Source organism: Myiozetetes cayanensis, unplaced genomic scaffold (assembly GCF_022539395.1).
Source record: "Myiozetetes cayanensis isolate MyiCay16 unplaced genomic scaffold, myiCay2020 scf2-11, whole genome shotgun sequence".
Lineage (NCBI taxonomy): Eukaryota > Metazoa > Chordata > Aves > Passeriformes > Tyrannidae > Myiozetetes > Myiozetetes cayanensis.
In genome coordinates, this window is record NW_026087411.1 from 89,368,703 (window position 1) to 89,386,952 (window position 18,250).

Here is an 18,250-nt window from a genome sequence, read left to right on the forward strand (position 1 = left end):
TATTTTGTTCTTCTTCCTTCAAAACATTTTAATTACATTTATTTGGAAAGTTATGCTTCCTTTTTTTGAGTTTTTAAAAAATGCTTTAGGATAAGTAAGGAATTCATGCCTTCTGCCTTGTAATGTTATAATAGCAATCAATAGTCTTGTCTCAGCCTCACAGAGAAAGAGATTTAAGTGATTAGTATTTATACGTAATACCTGAAACACTGAATCACTTGGATTTCTTCTGTAGCCAAGGCACATGTGGCTGCATCTACAAAAGCAGATCCAGCAGTGCCAGTGCCTGTTCTGCTCTGCAGCCAGCTGGTACGGTCCAGCCACATCCTTAGCAGTACAGCTCCTATACTCTGTAAAAAGATGAATTCATAAAAAGCGTGTCTTGGAAGTCATTCCTGGCCCAGTTAATTCTCAAGGAATGCTTGGAGACTGTTGGAGAGAGCTTGTTGACTGGCCCCAAAGCTTTGCCTGTGACGGCATTGGCATTACTGATGCCCAGCTGCAGCGCTGAGTTTGTCTCCTGACACTGTGTACACGCAGATATGCAGCCTACACAGCCTCCTCTGCTCAGTGGTTTAATAATTTCCAAAGTCGAGCCCAGGCAGAAGCAAGAGCTGCTTGACTGTGGAACCAAAAGCAATGCCTCTGCCCACTTGTGCAGAGAAATGGAAATAGGTTTTGCAAATGTGCACAGACACGTAATCCAAATGACAGCGTGGTCATTGCATTGCAATTATTTTGAATTAAATGAGCTGGAACTCATCAACATGAATCTTTGAAACACAGAAAACAGTCCTATACTGCATGTGATATACTGTATAATATATATTAAAGTAATTCTCCAGTTTACAGTTCGTACACTGGTTCCTTTGGGACACTTCTCTCCAGTGTAATATAGCTAACTAATTCTTGGCAATTTTTAACTTCTTGTATATATCTTTTGGAGCTAATTTTTATTTTGATAAAATAGAATAAATGTATTTAATCAGAAATCAGTTGTTTGAGTCTTTATTTCTGAAATTTGTCCTAAATAGTATTCTCCTTTAATAATTTTAATATGTAGTGGGCTTTTTAATGGGTAATGGGATTGAAATTGCCATGTCAACTGAAAGGAAACCAATCTGATTAGATGTATTAGATGTGCACAGTCACTTTAACCAAGTAAGGATTCATAGTAATTAGCTAAACATGTTAGAATTGCTAATGATACAGGCTAAGAAAAAGAGCTAAGAGAGAAATTACTTAAAAGGGAAACATGCCCAATATATTTTTAACCAGTACATTTTTTTTCTGGCTTGTATTTTCCAGTAGTACAGGGAAATCTTAGTAATAAGTAACCATTTTGTATAGAATGTGAAGATATTTATAGCTCCTGATAAATTATTGTTTCTGCTTAGTGCTTGATTTGTTTTCAGAGATGCTGTACTAAATTTTGCTTGGAGACATTGGCACATTGTTTACCTCTAGCTTTCAGGTCAATGGGGACTGTACTCTGCTTATAAAGAAATGAGAAGTTACAGTAAAAGATTTTTGATGGAGTTAATTTAAGACACACAGACGTATTTGTATACAAGTGGGTCTACTGACAATGGCATTTAAAAAATCTCTTTTAGTATAAAACAAAAAATATTGATTAGCTGTGAAAGCTGTCATTTAGCAGTTTACAAGGGCACTTTGAAACCATTTACATGAAAATTAGGAGAAACTGAGCGCATAGAAGGTTTCATTAATTTTGTTTAATGACATGCATTTTTCCAAAGTATGCAGTAGACTCAGATGATGCAAATTAAGAGTAATTGTGATAGTGAAAGGATATTTTTGTCGTGTTTTCTAAATACTTGCCAGAAATTCTGTGCTGTAAACATCTCTGAGTCATTTTGGTTTTTGACTCAAAGCTCATCTTCTCCGTGTCTTACAATTTTATGTAAACCAATTTGTTTGGTTTTATGTTAATAATAACCAGTTCTTCATCACATTATAACCACCTCTGAAAAATAATTATTAAGGGGTTTGCCAACTACCTCATGCCTGTGGCTTATAATTGCCTCCAAACCCTTTAAAGATAGAATAAATATTAAAACCCCCATATTTGTAACAGATAAACCATGATGTTTACATCTAATATCAAACACATTTTCACTCACTCAGTTTGTCCTGGTGAATTCTTTCATTGCAAATAAATTTGATGCTTTTCAATGACAAAGTAAAAAGGAATTTTAATCAGTTTCACTACTTAGGTTACTTCACAAATGCATTTCTTTTGATAAAGCTTTTAACTCTGTATCTACATTAAAGGGCTACAATCTGCTATCTTTGAAAATCAAATTTACCAGAGATGGATAATAACCTGTGTTTTATATTAACACTAAAAAATTATACATTAAGTCAATTAATCATTGTTTTTTTAGTAAATAAAAAAGAAAAACAGGGAGAACCCCATTCTGCACTCTCCTTGTTTTTTCTCCATCAGAAGCAGACCAATGAGTGTGAGCTGTGTAAGAATCAGTGTTGAGAAATAATTCTATGACAGGGGTACATCCATATTAGTTACATTACATCCATTTTTTAGTCATGGAAATATGATAATTCCTGAGCAAATAGAAAAGTAGAATTAGGTCTTCCGCCTGGTTTTATATGTTGCACTCTGAGGAAAGGCAAGGAATTAATTTATTTGTCATATTCTATCTGGATGAAATAAAAAATGCACATTGACATCTCTTCCTGAATAGCGGAAGTAACCATGTTGCCATAGATGGATGTAATTAATTTTTCAGGGCTGATAATTTATTTAAATAAAGCACATAATTTATTTAATTGCCATCACTTTTATAAATTGCTGTCTTTGCATCTGAACAAAATCTCTAGATACAACTCTAGAGCACTGTCAAAAAATGTATCTTTAGAGCTTAATATTTGGATCAAAGTGTACTTCAGAAATGTATTTTTAATACATTTTAAGTCAATTTTGTTTGGATTAATACAGAGGAATTCTGTATGTATGTGTAAAGTTTTAAAGGAAAGTATAGTATTCCATGTCAAAGTAAAATTTAGCATAAAAATATAATTACTTTTGCAGTATAATACAATATGAACAAATTTTTTTTTTTTATTTCTAATATTTTTGCACAATAACATTTTGGTGATGGTACATATGATGAAAATAGCATATTATCTTTAAAAAGATGATAATACTTGTTTCATTATCTCTGATTATTTCAAACTCGTGGAGAATATTGCAAATGAAATTATAGTCCAGTTCCTGCATGCCGTGACCTCTACTGTGGTTTAACTCTTCCAACAACGACCAACACTGGACATCTAAAACCAAATGGGAGTACAATCAAACTGTAGAGATATGCAGATGCAGAGATACACTGAGCTCAGGGTAGTTTCTTCTGGTGAATCTCTCAATCACTTTTATAACTCAAATTTGGAGGATCCCTGTGCAGAAAGCATTCTTTTGCTAATTCTGAGACTGCTGCTTGATGGAGTCTTCTGTTTCCCCCCAGTTGTTGTCCTGGGAGGATGCCCTGGAGGTCACGCCCAATTGACCTTCTTCATGTTCATCATGATTTTAGGGGTCTGTTGGAGTTCTCAGTTGTGTTTTCCAAAACCATAGAATCATAGCTGAGGACTTGTTCAGTGATTCTTAGCTAGTCACTGTTTGTACAGAAACACGACTTTTTTTCTCAGATTGCCCAGTGCTTCTATGGCTGTTCTGAAATCAAGAGGCTGTAACTGTAAATCGTCTTCAAGGTGGTGTGGTATTATTAATTTATAAAGTAGCATAATGCTGTTCTCTGCTTTTTTTCTTTACTCACACTGAGTTGTTATTTTTCCTGGTATAATCAGCACATCATTTTGCTTATAAAGGTGGAATGTTTTTTCCTGTGTTTTACATTTATTTGCATGGAATTTCAGCTGTAATTTTATCACCAAGTATCATAAGATACAGTTTTTCATAGCCAGTTGAGCCTCCAGAGCCATGACTTACCTGAGCATCATGAGTACAGTCTGTTTGCTCACTGTCAGCTGCTTTTTCCAGCTTTGATCTCCTGTTGGATCCTTGCACAGAACTTGACTAATGACTTCTTCCTAGTGTGAATAATAACCATATACTGCAAATTGTTTAAACACATTTTTTTCTTCCCATGAGAGGGCCTGTCTTTTAATCCCGTGTCAGCCTGGATTATAAAGGGCCTTTGACAAAGGACCTTATGAAATGAATGCCATTTGGAAAGCAGTTATATGATATAAGTTTACTTTCTTTTCCATGTTTGTTTGTTCTTTGGAAAACACCGTTAGATGGCTGAGAAATTGCATCTCTTTCAAATAGCCATCTCAGCTCTTCACCTCTATCATGTAATTATTTTCCTGTTCATTAAATTTGTTCTTTATTCTGATTTTTAGTAATTTAATTGGAAATTCTAGGAAAATGTTACTTGCACTATCTCCCTCCCAACCACCTGTTACAAGTTCCTCCTTTATGAACCCATATGGAGAAAAAGCATTTTATTTTTGCGTTCTGACCTCATCTTTCTTGAATACTCCTTTTATAGCCTGAACAGCTGTTAGCACTACCAGCTCCCTGTCTGGCTTCCAAATCTCTGAATAATGTTTTATTTTCTCTTTTTATACTTTCTCCAAATTGTTCCTCAAACTTTTTCTCTTACTTGTTCTGTGTGGATTTGTTGGTTTTTTGTGGTTTTGTTTGGGTTTTGTTTTATTTTTTTTTTTAATACCTTATGGTCTTATTTGTTTTCCTTACTTGAATACAACTTCAGATGTTAAAAATATCTTTTTCTTGTATTTAGTATTTAAGTGAGTTAAATATTATTGCATATCCTGTGCATGTCATCTCTTTGGTTTTTAAGCATATCCACAGCTGAATCCCTTATACTTCAAATGAGGTCTTTTCTTTTTGTGCAGAATCTTGCTATCTTTGATGTGTCCTCAGTTCCAGGTGTTTCTCCTTTCTCCCTCCTAACACTGCTATTTGAGCCCGTGATTGTACCTTTGCCTCAGCACATCCCCTTTTCTCTGAATCTGCACATTGTAATGGGAATGTGGCAAAGACTGCTGCCGTGCAGTTCCCAGCTCCCAAATAACCTACATTTGGCCTCTGGAGGTTCTCTTTAGTGTTCCTCAGTTGTTTTTGTTTTGTTTTTTTATATGTGGACTGCAAACTGCTGCTACCAGCATGTCTTTGGAGTGTGCACAGACTTCTTATCAGGTCCACAGGATGCAAGTTCTCGTCAGAGCCATAGTACAGATCTCTGTTCATGTCATGGTACCTGGGATGTGGCATCTTATCATTTCAGGTGTTCTACCTGGCCTGTCTTAAGAACATGAAACACTTGAGTTAGCTGGTCCTGGCGGTTTCCCTGTACAATTTGTCCTCTTTTCCACTGCAATCTGCAGACAGGCATCCAAGATAACACATTTCAGTTTGGTTTTTTTCCCTGATTACTTCCATTATTTGGACATAGGATTTTCACAAAACAATCCTTTTCCTAATCTATTACTGTTGTTTTTCACAGAAATAGTTCTTGTCATTTTGTCTTTTCATAGTACTTCTTCTGTGTGGATGTACTAAATCAGGAACTTCAATGTGGTAAATATTCTGTGATATTTCTGAGAGAATAGTAAAGTTCTAGGCTCACCAGGTTTGTCTGGTGTGACACTGGAATTTGCCAGGTGAAAGCCCCTCTAGAATTTGGGCATCTCCATGTTTGTTAGAATACTTGGAGCTCATTTCATTTCTATTTGCTAAACATTAATGAGACAGCTGCTTTCTGCTAGTCTGAGTGGGAGATGTACAAGCCTAAGAACAACAAAATATGTAATGCCCATAAGCACTTGACAAAGATTAGTCTGGAAATAACACTTTTACAATACACTCAGAAGTATCCGTTTTCTGTTGTAATTATAAACAAAACACAGGATACTACATGCCTTAAGAAGAGACATGGCAAGCATGAAAGTTGTCAATTATCTATGAATAGATGCATTACATGAAACTTGGCATTATGCACTGGCGTTTAAATAAAACAATCTTGTCATAAAGCAGTTTCTCATATTTATCTAATGATAAAAGTATACATACCCTTTTAATTGGTATTATTTTTTGATGGTGCTAAAAGTACCTTTGCTTGGTTGTCAACATCATTTTATAGTGTTTTAAGTGGAGAAGATCATATGAATCAGTAGTTGATTTCACTGCTGTTTTGGGTTGAAGTGCACTGTTCTTATTTTGGTGCGATATTATCTACAAATGTATTCAATTTTAAGGGGAATAGGATTGTTTTGTAAATAAATTTGCAGAGGGAAAACATTTGCAGAAACTTACACCTGGAACAAATCCTTAGTTTTTACCTTTAAGAACGTATCAGTTTGTTTCCTCTACTTTGTTGTAATCTAAATGATGGACTTTATAAAATAAGAAACTTCAAAGAGATTTCCACAGAATATTATGATCCACATAAACTTACATTTCCATGCAGTGTCTGTTGGAAGTTGATTTTACTTACTGTTTCACATATTTTTGCCACATACTTCTTGTTGTTTTAGTTCACTGCAGTGGCTACTGTCTTTGAAGACAGTTCGTATAAATGCTTGAGTGTTGAAAATCAAAACATTTCATCACTTGTAACTCCATGAAAGCACTTGAGTGCAGGGATTTCCTGGAGGAATGTAAAAGGCTACTGGAAGGTGCAGGCTTCTGAGAAGACTAGAAGTTGCTTTTCTGTTCCTTGCAGGACCTGGACATTAAACATCTAGCTCCAGACCTGGAATTTATTGCTTTTATAAATGTGTATGAGGTACCAAAGTTCATAGTTACTGAAATGATTGAGGCAGCTAAACTGGAAATTAAAAGCAGCCCACAACAAGTGATGGTGACTCAAGGCAGACAAGAGTGTGGCTTGAAATTCAGCACCCAGTCACCAGCCACACAGCTTGTTCAGGTGACACTGTGAAAGTGAGTTTCAAAGCCTAAATCATCTTCTAGATACAACTTAATTATTTGGGTGTGGCTAACTGTGTCACTTTAAACCTTTAAGGAGAGCACTCCTGGCTCCTTTGAACAGCTGGAGCTCAGGACATACTGAGCTCAGGACATGTCCTGACAAGGTGAATGGAAAATATTCACTGCCATTATTTTTGCTTTGGTAGCTCTCTTTTAATATATATTTTGCAAACACATTTGTCCTTCTTGAAGACTGTAGATGTGCCAAAGCAAGGTAATTACAATGGAATAAATATTAAGTTAAAACCAGATAGTTATTAAATATACCTGAGGCATTTCTAAACCTTACGTTAGAGAATTCAATAATGCTTCTATAATATTCTTTTAAGTGAGAATCAGATCTTAGCCTGGGGCGTGGGGATAAGAAAAAAGGTGCAAGTGAATAAAAATAAATTAGCAGATCATTTAATATTTTATCAGGTAGGAGCATACTAGCTGCGGTTTTGTTCACTGTGGAGTTGTTGTATGGCAATGGCAAGACTGTTGGGTATTACAGCCTGTATTATTCAAAGCCACTCAGACCCTCCAGCTCATACTTGCCAGCTCATTTGTCACATGCTGTATGTCTTGGTCTTTCAAGGTGTTGCCCTGAAAGTACTTTTTCCTGTGTTGTATTAACTGAATCTGAAGCAGAGTTATGTTGCTTGCAAGGGAGTGGCGTGAGCAAAGTGTTACAAATTAGTCTCACATTTTTAGGTGCTTTTGATGCTCAAATGCTATAAAACTCTGTAATTTCCACTTTTTTAGTGAGACTGAGTAGGTATGCTGAATTGCAAGTAGTGAGTGCTATGAGCTATTGACTTGGCAAATTATAAACGTTTACAAGTCATGGAATCATAGAATGGTTTCAGTTGGAAGGAACCTTAAAGGTATCTAGTTCCAGTCCTCTTCCCATGGGCAGGACAGCTTCCACTAGACCAGGTTGTTGAGACTCCCATCCAACCCAGCCTTGAATATTTCCTGGGATCCAAAACTTTTCTTAGCAACCTGTTCAAGTGTCTCACCATCCTTACAATAAAGAAATACGGATATTGGGGGGGGAGGGAGTCATATTCCTTGTATGCTTATTTAACACAGTGATTCATTCTCTGCAGCTAGCGAATCTCTTGCATTGATACCAAATTACAGAGAGATTACTCTCTATATAGATATGTTAAGCTTGTTTTTGCAAACAACAGTGTTAAATTAAATGTAAATTCAGGTATCTGCTGCATTGGTTACTCCTGTTGCAGGTAGCCCTGTGTACTGTGGAGGAGGAGGCTCTGCAGACCCTCTGGTTTGCATGCTAAAAGGCAAGTTGGGGTGGTTTCAGTCTGGAAAATGGAGAAGCTCTTTCTGAGCCCAGTATGTTTGCTATGCAAACCAGTGGAAAGTTGTCAGCCAGATACTGAGTTAATGCGGGTTATTTTCCTTCCATAAGCTCATCATTGTGAGCAAAAAGAACACTAAGAAAAAGAGTCTGTTCAGTTAGTGTGCATTCTGCTCTTGGAACAGAGTGCTGCAGTATGTAGCTTTTGAGAATCAGCTCATGAACAGAGGCAATATATCTAAGGGTGTTTATTCTGCATTGTCCAGGTTTGTATTCTGTCCTGCTACATCTGATTGAACGGACAAGTAGAGGACAATATCTGTTCTCTTAAATTTGTATGATTTTCACTTGAAATGTAATTGACAAAATTTGACAGATGTCCTACCTAAACGCTTAGGGAACAGAATTCAGCAGCAGCAGCAGTTTGAATCTCTGAATTAACACAGTATTAGCTATTTCCACCTTGTCAATGTTGTTTTGAAAGGCTTTGCTCCTCTTCAGATATTTCTTCGCATTACCATCTCAGATCAGCCAAGACCTCATTAAATAATCTTGAAGGATACTTGGGTTTCCTTTCTTGGGTTTCCTTGAATTTGGTCTTAGTACAAAGAACAAAAAAACCCCACCCCAGTGTGTAAAATGCAGAGAGGGAGGTAGAAGAACCAGAATTTCATAAAATATGTTGGATTGCTTTCTCAGGCTGGTTTAAATTTCATAGAGCTATGTGAGTTTGCATATGTCAATCACTTTAAAGTAATGCTTTGCTTTGATTATGAACGTGACTTGAGAATAAAACTGTTTGCATAGTTCTCAGTATATGTAAATTGATACTTAAATACTGCTGTAACTATAATTACTTTAATAGCAAAAGGCAAAATCAAGTTAACTAACAGAGTTTATAATTAGATTAACATAAGCCAGTTGTGATTTAATACAGTGCTGTCTACAAAATTACATACTATATGAATATGTTTTAAATCACTTCATTAATACACGGGGGCCAAATTACCTGTTGTTATAATTTCCTTGACTGATAAGAAATTTGTGTTTTTTGCTACATTTGACAAGTCCACTACCATACATGGGAAAGATACATTATTTTTATGGTTGGGCATTCAACCCTAACTTATCCTGGTTCCTGTTGACTTAGAGCTTAACTTTGCAAGTATATCATCTGACAAAGAGAAATCTTTCACCTAATATGAAATCATATTCAGCTTAGTAAGAGTAAGATGCTGTGCATGGAAGTCCCACTCTATTACAACTCCTTAGATCTTCCTTTTACATTTCAAACTCTTGAAGTTAGAAAAAAGTTGGTAGGTTGCTGCCAGTTAGCAAAGAGCAGATGGTGTTTATTACTGTGACCAGTAAATTGTGTATCTGTGGGAGTAATAAGCCCAATTAGCCAAATGTTGATTGCGCTTTTAAGTGTTGTAGTCATGGTACCTATTTCCATACCTGTGCATATGCTCAATATAAACTTCTTTGTGCACTTTGAAAAAAAACGTAGTTGTACTATTCTGCAGCCTGAATTGTTAGCATTTGTGTAATTGTTAGCATTTGAGATAATGTCCTGCAAATGAGCCAGTCTTAGGCCCACAATTCTAAAAACTCCTTATTACTTACTTTGTATTTTATTTTCCCATAAATAGTAAAAGTTACTTTAAACTTGGCTAGAATGAATGTTAAAAGCCAGGTGGCTTTGTGTCCTAAAAAATCTTCTTCCTCTTGATTCAATAAAATATGACTTCAGTACAATGGAAAAATTGTGTTTAGCTCAGCATACTCTGCAGTTTTTAAAAATACTGCTCTCCTTGCACAGTTTTCCATTAAGGAGCAGTCAGCCATCAAAGAACTTCCTGACTCTTTAGAGACAGGGGTTGGCATCAGTCACGACCTCTGACTGGCAGCTAGTTTACTGACATCTGTAACCCCTCCCCAGCGTGGGCTAAAGCCTGAGAATCATTTGTGTTTTCCCTCAGCCTACCCCACTGCCCCAGCTGTACTGGCCAAATAGGGATAGCCTTAGGAAAAAGCAGTTTAATCCAAGATGCAGAATAAGAGAAACAAAAGCCAAAGTTAAAATGTGACATAGAATCATAGAATGGTTTGGGTTGGAAGAAACCTTAAAGATCACCTAGTTCCCATCCCCCTGCTGTGGTCAGGAACACCTGCCACTAGACCAGAGTGCTCAGAGCCCCATCCAGCCTGGCCTTGAACATTAGGATCCTCTTTCTTATTTCTGAGTTGAAAAAGGAGGCTCCAGCATGGTCTTTTTGTCAGCAGAACCTGTTGCTGCTGTGCTTACCTTGAGTAATACCTTCTTTGATAACATCACAGTGATTTTAATGGCAGTACTTTCAGAAGTCACTTCCTCACAATCCAAATAAGCAATAGTAGCTATATACTTTCAACAAGGCCTGATTTGTTTGGGTTTTTTTAAGACACTTGACAGCTCTTCAGGGTCAAGATCATGTCTTCCTGTATGTATATGCAGTGCCTGGTGCAATGAGTCTCTGGATACTTCTGCAATTAAATAATAAACCTCTTGCAATTAACTGCTTGTTAATTGTGGATTTAATATAGATCCACAACTTTAATTGGTTCCTTGGCTTTTCCTCAATTACCTCACATCAGACTTAAAAACAGAATCACTGAAAATAAAATACCTGGGTGTCTGACAGATTATAATAAATAACCCTGCTAATGAATGTATTAGAGAAATAGCCATTCAGACTTAAGAAAGTTTAACTGAATAAGGTTATATTGACACCAATTTATTTTTTTTAAATCAGAAAATTTATTTTAATTTTAAGGCCCACTTAAATTGCTTTATTGCTTAAATTGCTTTATTCAAATGCCACAACTCATTACCAAAATTCTGACAGAAAACTGCTAAAAATGAAAAGTGAGGAGCTATTTTTCCTATCTCAGTGTGGACTTATATCTGGAAGATTTTTATGTGGAGTTGCTGACCATCTGTTTCATGGCGTTATGCCAAAAACGTATTTTCACTGTAGATTTAGATGCTTGCTATGAGCTAGTAAATAGCCAGACAAGTATTGCAGCATCTTCTTCAAGCACACCACAGATATGAGCTCCCAGCACTTTTCAAGCTAAAAAAAGATTATTTTTAAAATAAATCTTCTAGTCACAGTAGCTTTAATAATTCTGAGTTTGTTAATCAGATTTAATTTATTCTAGAAGTGATCCCATTGATTTAAACCAGAAATTAATTTGACCTGGAGTTTTCAAGAATCTGTATTTTCCCTTTGAGCATCTAATTTTGAGTCAATTTTTCTCCCCACAGCCTGGCATTGGGTTCAAAGCATAACAAAGGGGTGAGACCCATGTCTCCTGACATGCCTTGCTAAAGTTCACAGGCCTGTAAAGTTCAGTCCTACCAAACAGGTGTCTTGGAAGCTCTTCTCCAGGGACAGGAAACATCGCATCACATTGCTGTAATAAAAAATAATGTTGCATCCTTATCTGGAACACTAAGTTGGTTTTGCAAAAGCCAAAAAGTACTGGATATTGAATGGGGTAAGCAGCTACATATAGAGGGAGACAAATTTGAACTCTGCAGAATCTGCTGAGTAATACAATAGAGTAGAATAGAACAGAATAGAACAGAATAGAACAGTTCCAGTTGGAAGGGACCTGCATTGCTCAGTCCAAATGCCTGACCAACTCAGGGCTGACCAAAAGTTAAAACATGTTATTGTGGGCATTGTCATGCTTGCAGAATGTTGAGAAAAGTAAAATTTGCATTCATAATCATCCAGTACTGCCTTAACGTGAAGGGGAGTCCCTTGTGCATATCAAAAGATGAGGTACCTTTAAAATAAGTGCTGTTCTAAATTAAATGAACTATCAGAAGTCCTAGAATAGGACCAGAAGAAAACTAATTTATAAGCAGGTCTCAATCAGTAAGGTTTTATTCAGGAGTGAATATTTGTGTCTCCTCCTCTTTTCTTTAGAACAGGGCTGAATTTAGAAAGATTTCTCCCCCACTCACTCAACCACCCTGCTTCTCATGAATAAGGAAAGGATTTTATGAGGATAAGTAGCTCTGAAAATGGAATGACATTTTGTCTCCCCACGAAGGAACTGATAGCAATGGTGAATAGAACACACTGAGAAATAACAAACCTGTTTCATGTTGTGAAGCCTGGGCTATTTCTGTTTTGCTGCTTCTAGAAGAAATTAATGTCTTCTCCTAGTTCAGGGCTTTGTTCTGCTTTATCTTACAGCTGGAAACATTTGTCTTATCCCATTCCCTATTTATCTAGGTTTTTTACTGTTAGGAACACTGATCTGTGAAACAGAAACAATCACTGACACAAACGCTTTTTTTGAATGGTAAATATATTCTTTTTTTCTGCTTATAAAACCCTATTAAATTAGTGTTTATAAATAAGAAATGTTACAGTTTTAGTAGAGATATTTGGACTATATCAAACAGGGAAGCAAATACTCTTCTAAATGTAAATATGCATTTTCTACTAGTTGTTGTAGTTAGTTTGAGGCTTGAATGTTAATGCTGTAAGCTATATGTTAGATTTTTTGTACCTATGGTTTGCTGTCCTGAGGTAGTAAAAAATTCTTACTAATATTAAATAGTTTTTTTATCTTGAAAGAATTGCAGGTTATAGCTTCGTGTTGCAACATAACAGCTAGTGATGTTATTCTTTGCTTGATTGGTTACCAGCATTTTTGCCCCTGTGTGCAAAGGGAAGCAGGGAGAAGGATAGGTGTGCTTTTATGGGGGAGCTATGGAGTCCTGCTATACAGTGGAGTAACTTCTGATGGTGCCATGTGGCCAGGCAGGCAGGACTGTGTGTGTGAGTGTTCTCAGCCCGAGGCTGCTGCTGGCTTTGGGGAGCCCCCCCTGCCACCCCTCGTAGCCCACTGGACCTTGCCTCCTGTGTGCCAGCTCTTGGGAGGTTCACAGTGTACCTCAGCAGATCAGCAATGCCAACCCACCTCTGTGGTGAGTCTTGCCAGAGAACTGACCATGTCTTTGCTTATTCAAAGGCCAGTTTATGACACACTGAGAATAAAGTGAGTCCCGTGTATACAACCAAGGTAAGGATCAGTGGTTGATTACAATTCTTCGCAGTAAAAGATGAGGTAGTGATGAAAGTCAAGAGTCAACAGCTTCTATCAGCCCAGCTGTCTCAGCCCCATTTGTGGCTGCCAGGGTAGGCTGCTCCCAAGAGGGCTCCAGTGCTGGGTGCTAAGGGCATTTAAATCTGCTAATGCAGCTACAGTTTATCTACAGCACAAGTTCACTATCTTTGGTTTTCCCATCCTTCATACAACATGGACACAATAGTGAAGCTGTGTCTGTTTGTCTTTGATGCCCACTTCAAAGTTGAAGCTCCCACAGTGCGTGTCTCCTGGACAATTTGCTTTAACATGCAATTTGCTTTAACATGCAAGACAGAAGAAACTTTCCCCTGAATTTGCAACATGATATAAATCAGTGTTATGTAAATATCAACTTGAAAATGTTTGTATGTTTTTAATTTCAATTCTGTGGTCATTGAGGGGCCACCAAGATGATTAGAGGGCTTGACCATCTCTCATATGAGAAGAAGCTGAGAGAATTGGGTTTGTTCAGCCTGGAAAAAAGAAGGCTTCGGGGTGACATAATTGCAGCCTTCCAGTACCTGAAGGGAACCTACAAGAAAGGTGGAGAGGGACTTTTTACAAGGGCATGTAGTGACTGAACGAGGAGGAATGGATTCAAACTAAAAGAGAGTAGGTTTAGATTAGGCATTAGGATGTCCTTTGCTGAGAAGGTCGTGAGGCACTGAAACAGGTCACCCAGAGAAGTAGGGCCTGCCCCATCCCTGGAAGTGTTCAAGGCTGGACTGGATGGGACTTTGAACAACCTGGTCTAGTGAGAGGTGTCCCTGCCCATGGCAGGGGTTTGGAATTAGATAGCTTTAAGATCCCCTCCAACCCAAACCATTCTACCATTCTGCTGATACTGTGACTTCTGAGAGCAACACTTGACACGCCCATATTAAAGGGGCTAAGTTCAAGCGTGGCAATGAGAATAAATGCATGTGACGATCTTTTTGAGGTGCTGCAGAACACTTCAGACTATTATAACGTTGTCAGATGTAGGATATATTTTAAGAACTGGTTAATGCATACATTTTGTTCACAGCACAGGTTATAATTAATCTCTGGCAGTTCGTAAAAACCATGTATGGTACATTGACATTGAGAGACAGACTGCCCATCCTGTGGTCCAGCTTAACAATACCTGGTTACTTTTAGAGATTCTTTTCTCAGTGTCTTAGCCCAGAACAAGTGAGGTGTGTTGATGTGCAGTCTGTTTTATTGCAAGGGGGTTTAATGATGAACAAGTCTGTGATTATGTATGTATTCATGCATGGAGCACAACACTAAGTTTTTGCCTAACATAGGCAGGTTTTTATTGTAAGAAATTTCATGTAATTAGTTCTTAAAACTTCTCCATGTTCTGTATACTTTTTGGGTATCTAAATCCTTGGTTTTAAGTATTCATCCCTAGCATATACAGTTGAATGGAGCGTCTCACCCTGTCAGTAAGTTTTCTTCATGTGTAAATACAAAGCTGTCCAGACAGATAGGAACAACACAGTTAGAGGAAGGAGAGGAATTTCTATGTTTCCACATGTGCAGTATAACTTTTGGCTATTTTTGTGTGGTATTACAAAACAAAAAAAAAGTTTTATGAACAGAACTTGGATGAAAACTGAGAAGCCAGAGTGTTGGCTTTGGGTACCTTTACAGCTTGTACGGAGTGAAGTGTGAAAGTAATCAGGATGCAGATAAATCTAGTGAGTCTGTGTGTATATATTGGTTGGGGAAGATGTTGGGGAGACTGACTGTAGATACTGGTAAGACTTACTGAGCTATGTTGTCTGTCAGGTTTTATTTCACACAGGAGAAGAGGTTCATTGCACAGTTGTTGACACATGAAACAACATGCGCATTTGATTATAAGTGAAGCATCTCCTGCTTTCATCTAATCATTTTCTCCTGAAGACATGTATCATCTCACCCAGACAAATTATAGAAAAATCTAAGAAAATTATGTACAAAATCTTTTTCATAAACCAGGAAGGGCTTCTGCAAGCAGATAGAAAGTCTAGCTCATGTTCATAAACAAGATTTAAAAGTTAAGTCTCTTATAAAAGCATCTAGTATCACAACAATAACCATATTTTTCAGATGGAAGTCTGTTTGCTCCCCAGCAATGAAAGCTTTCCGTTAATACTCTCTCTTCTATATATCAGCATTTCTCACCTATCCTGTCCTAATATGACCAGATATTGTCCCAGAGACTTAGAGCCACTATTATTTGGAGAAAATTTGTACACATGGCAGAACTGGATTTGAACTGAGATTGCTTTGTAAGATCTGCAGTCACAGCTGCTGTACCAGAAATGTGTTCGTGGGAAAGGCTCATCATTAAATGCAGTAAAACTGCCTGAGTTTCCATATTTTCCTTCACTGTCTCTGTTGGTTGTGTGTGCCTGTGTGTGGCTCTAACTGGAGCCTAAGACTTCCAGTAGTAAAACTGGTTCTACTCAGGTTCTTGTCCAACATATCTTAATTAAAAAAAAGAAATGAAGTTGTGTTTCAAATTTCTTACAGTTTCTGCTGTTTACTAAAACTTTCTGTTTCTTATGGGCTGGTTTTACCAGTATGTGAATATAAAGGATATAATTTTTCACAAGTTATTAAGTCAAATTTGCTCTATCAGTAGTTTCAAGAGTCTGGGGAATTTTGTGTTTATAGATGTTACTGAGGATAACCAGTGGCCCCTGGTAAGACCAAGCACAACAGTAGAATGACTGCTATAGTGCCCTGGCTTCTCTTCAACTTTAAAAAAAAACAAACTAAGAGCAATTCAGTTTTTCAGTTGTAAATAACTGCTCACTTCCTGATATGTGTTTTGTAGATAGTGGATGAAATGTGAGTGCTGTCTGCTGTATAATCAATAGAATTAAAATCCCCAGCCACTTATTTCCTGTGAAGTGATTAAAATCCACTTAGTACATAACATAGTTTGTGCTGGCCATACCACTCCTTTGCAGCAATATGTCAAAGTAATGATTAGACAGTTTATGAAGTACTTAAACATAAATGGTCACCATAAATCTTCATAGAGTGTATTTTAATAGTTTTATTCCATTCAGAGAACAAACATAGTCGAGCTTTGGCTGACCTCCTCCTAATTTCCTCCAAACTTACATAATGTTATAGCTCTTTCAGATTTCGAGGGACAGCTTTTCTTAATACTAAGAGACACTAAAAGGATGCAGTAGGACATGGTTCTTGCCTAATTGGTGAAGTATAACTGGCACAAAAGATTTTGTGTTGTAACAAGTGACACCCCCCAATTCTGCATGTAAGGGAGTCCCTACAGAGGAACAAAAGCTTTGCTGTTCTCTCAACCATCTCTGGTAAACCTTCACATACATGGAATATGTAATTTTTGAAATCTTACTTCTATCAATAGATTAAGTCTACAGTCTAGTATTAAAGTCAAAATTCAGTCCTTGACGTTTCTTTCTCAGTCTTTCTTTTATTTTCATACAAAATTTAATAAACAATTTGAAGCCAACAACTTCTTCTAAGCCAAGTTTTCCCTGGCAGATACATAGCTACAGTTTGAAGACATAGGATTGTTGATACTTTGATAGCCACATCATCTCTAAATCCTACCCCATTTTGAATAGTTGATAACTTTTATTAAATCAACAGGTAGAGTTGGAAAAAAGTACAAGCACTCAAGTTTGAAAAGCTGGTTTTGGAGTTTCAAAGCTTACTGGATTTGCATGCACTTACTACTTCCTCTATAGACACGTTATCTTGCAGAAATCAGTCATTTTGGTTTAGGTGGTGGTAGATTTCACCTTATGTATTTGTTTTTCCTGTGGTTACATATGATCTTATTAGATAGTCTAACCAATATTTGAAGGAAGTGATTTGTAATTAAGACACTGGACTGAAAGCCAACTTTGGGTTTGGAGTATCTGGGGTGATTCAGAGTTTGGCTGTTACTAACATAGCTGATGCATTTTATGTTGTTACATTCTTCTGGCTAAAGTGGAAACAAGAATATTTTCCCTTTTTTTTTCATTTTTGAAACAGAAGGTAATGCAAAACAAGATATAGCATCTGTTTAGACATTTTTGAGTATTTTGGTTAGCAGCATATTCCTGATTTGTATTTCTTATTATCATGTTTATTTTCCTGAAAAAAACCCAAGGAAGTCCTGATACAGTTACACTCCTTCTTCCTTGGCTGGGCTTATTTTTTGGTGCAAGTTGACAGACCAGAATACTGCGTCTTCAGACTTGAACATAATTTAGAAACATCTTAAGCAAGTGCTGATGATTCTCAGTCAACTTCCGAAGACAACATACTGAAGAGTTTTAAAAGATGTTGGAAATAATAATAATGAACTGAAGAGACTGTTCATTACAGAATAAACGAATTACTGAATAAACTCACCCCTTTTTGGTAGTTTGTGTTGACAGAAGATTAACACCTCATTTATTTTTTTTCCTGTCCTCTGATTTTCATGTAGACATGTCTTCCTACAGAAAAAGCAGTGTTGTAAGTGTCACACCAAGTCTGTGGTGCTTAAGAATATTAGCAGCATGGCAGACAAAGCTCAGTGCTCTACAAAATCCTCTCAGAAAGTACCCATTAATATCTACTGTGATCTGTTGATTGTGATTTGTTCTGATACTGGCAAAGCAGATATTTGAACTGATACACAAACAATGCTTATTATTTTAAACTCAATGTGCGAAGCATCAATTCCTAAAAATCCATGTAAAGCCCTAAGTTTTCAGAATATGTTACTTACCAATAAAGCTAGCTGACTTGGGAAAGAA

General features: G+C 36.9%; 1 protein-coding gene across 19 annotated transcripts in view; it reads left to right on the plus strand.

Moving 5' to 3' along the window:
* KHDRBS2 (KH RNA binding domain containing, signal transduction associated 2) overlaps positions 1-18,250 on the plus strand; it is a 414,928-nt gene that overhangs the window by 96,843 nt on the left and 299,835 nt on the right. The gene's annotated exons all lie outside the window — the stretch shown is intronic.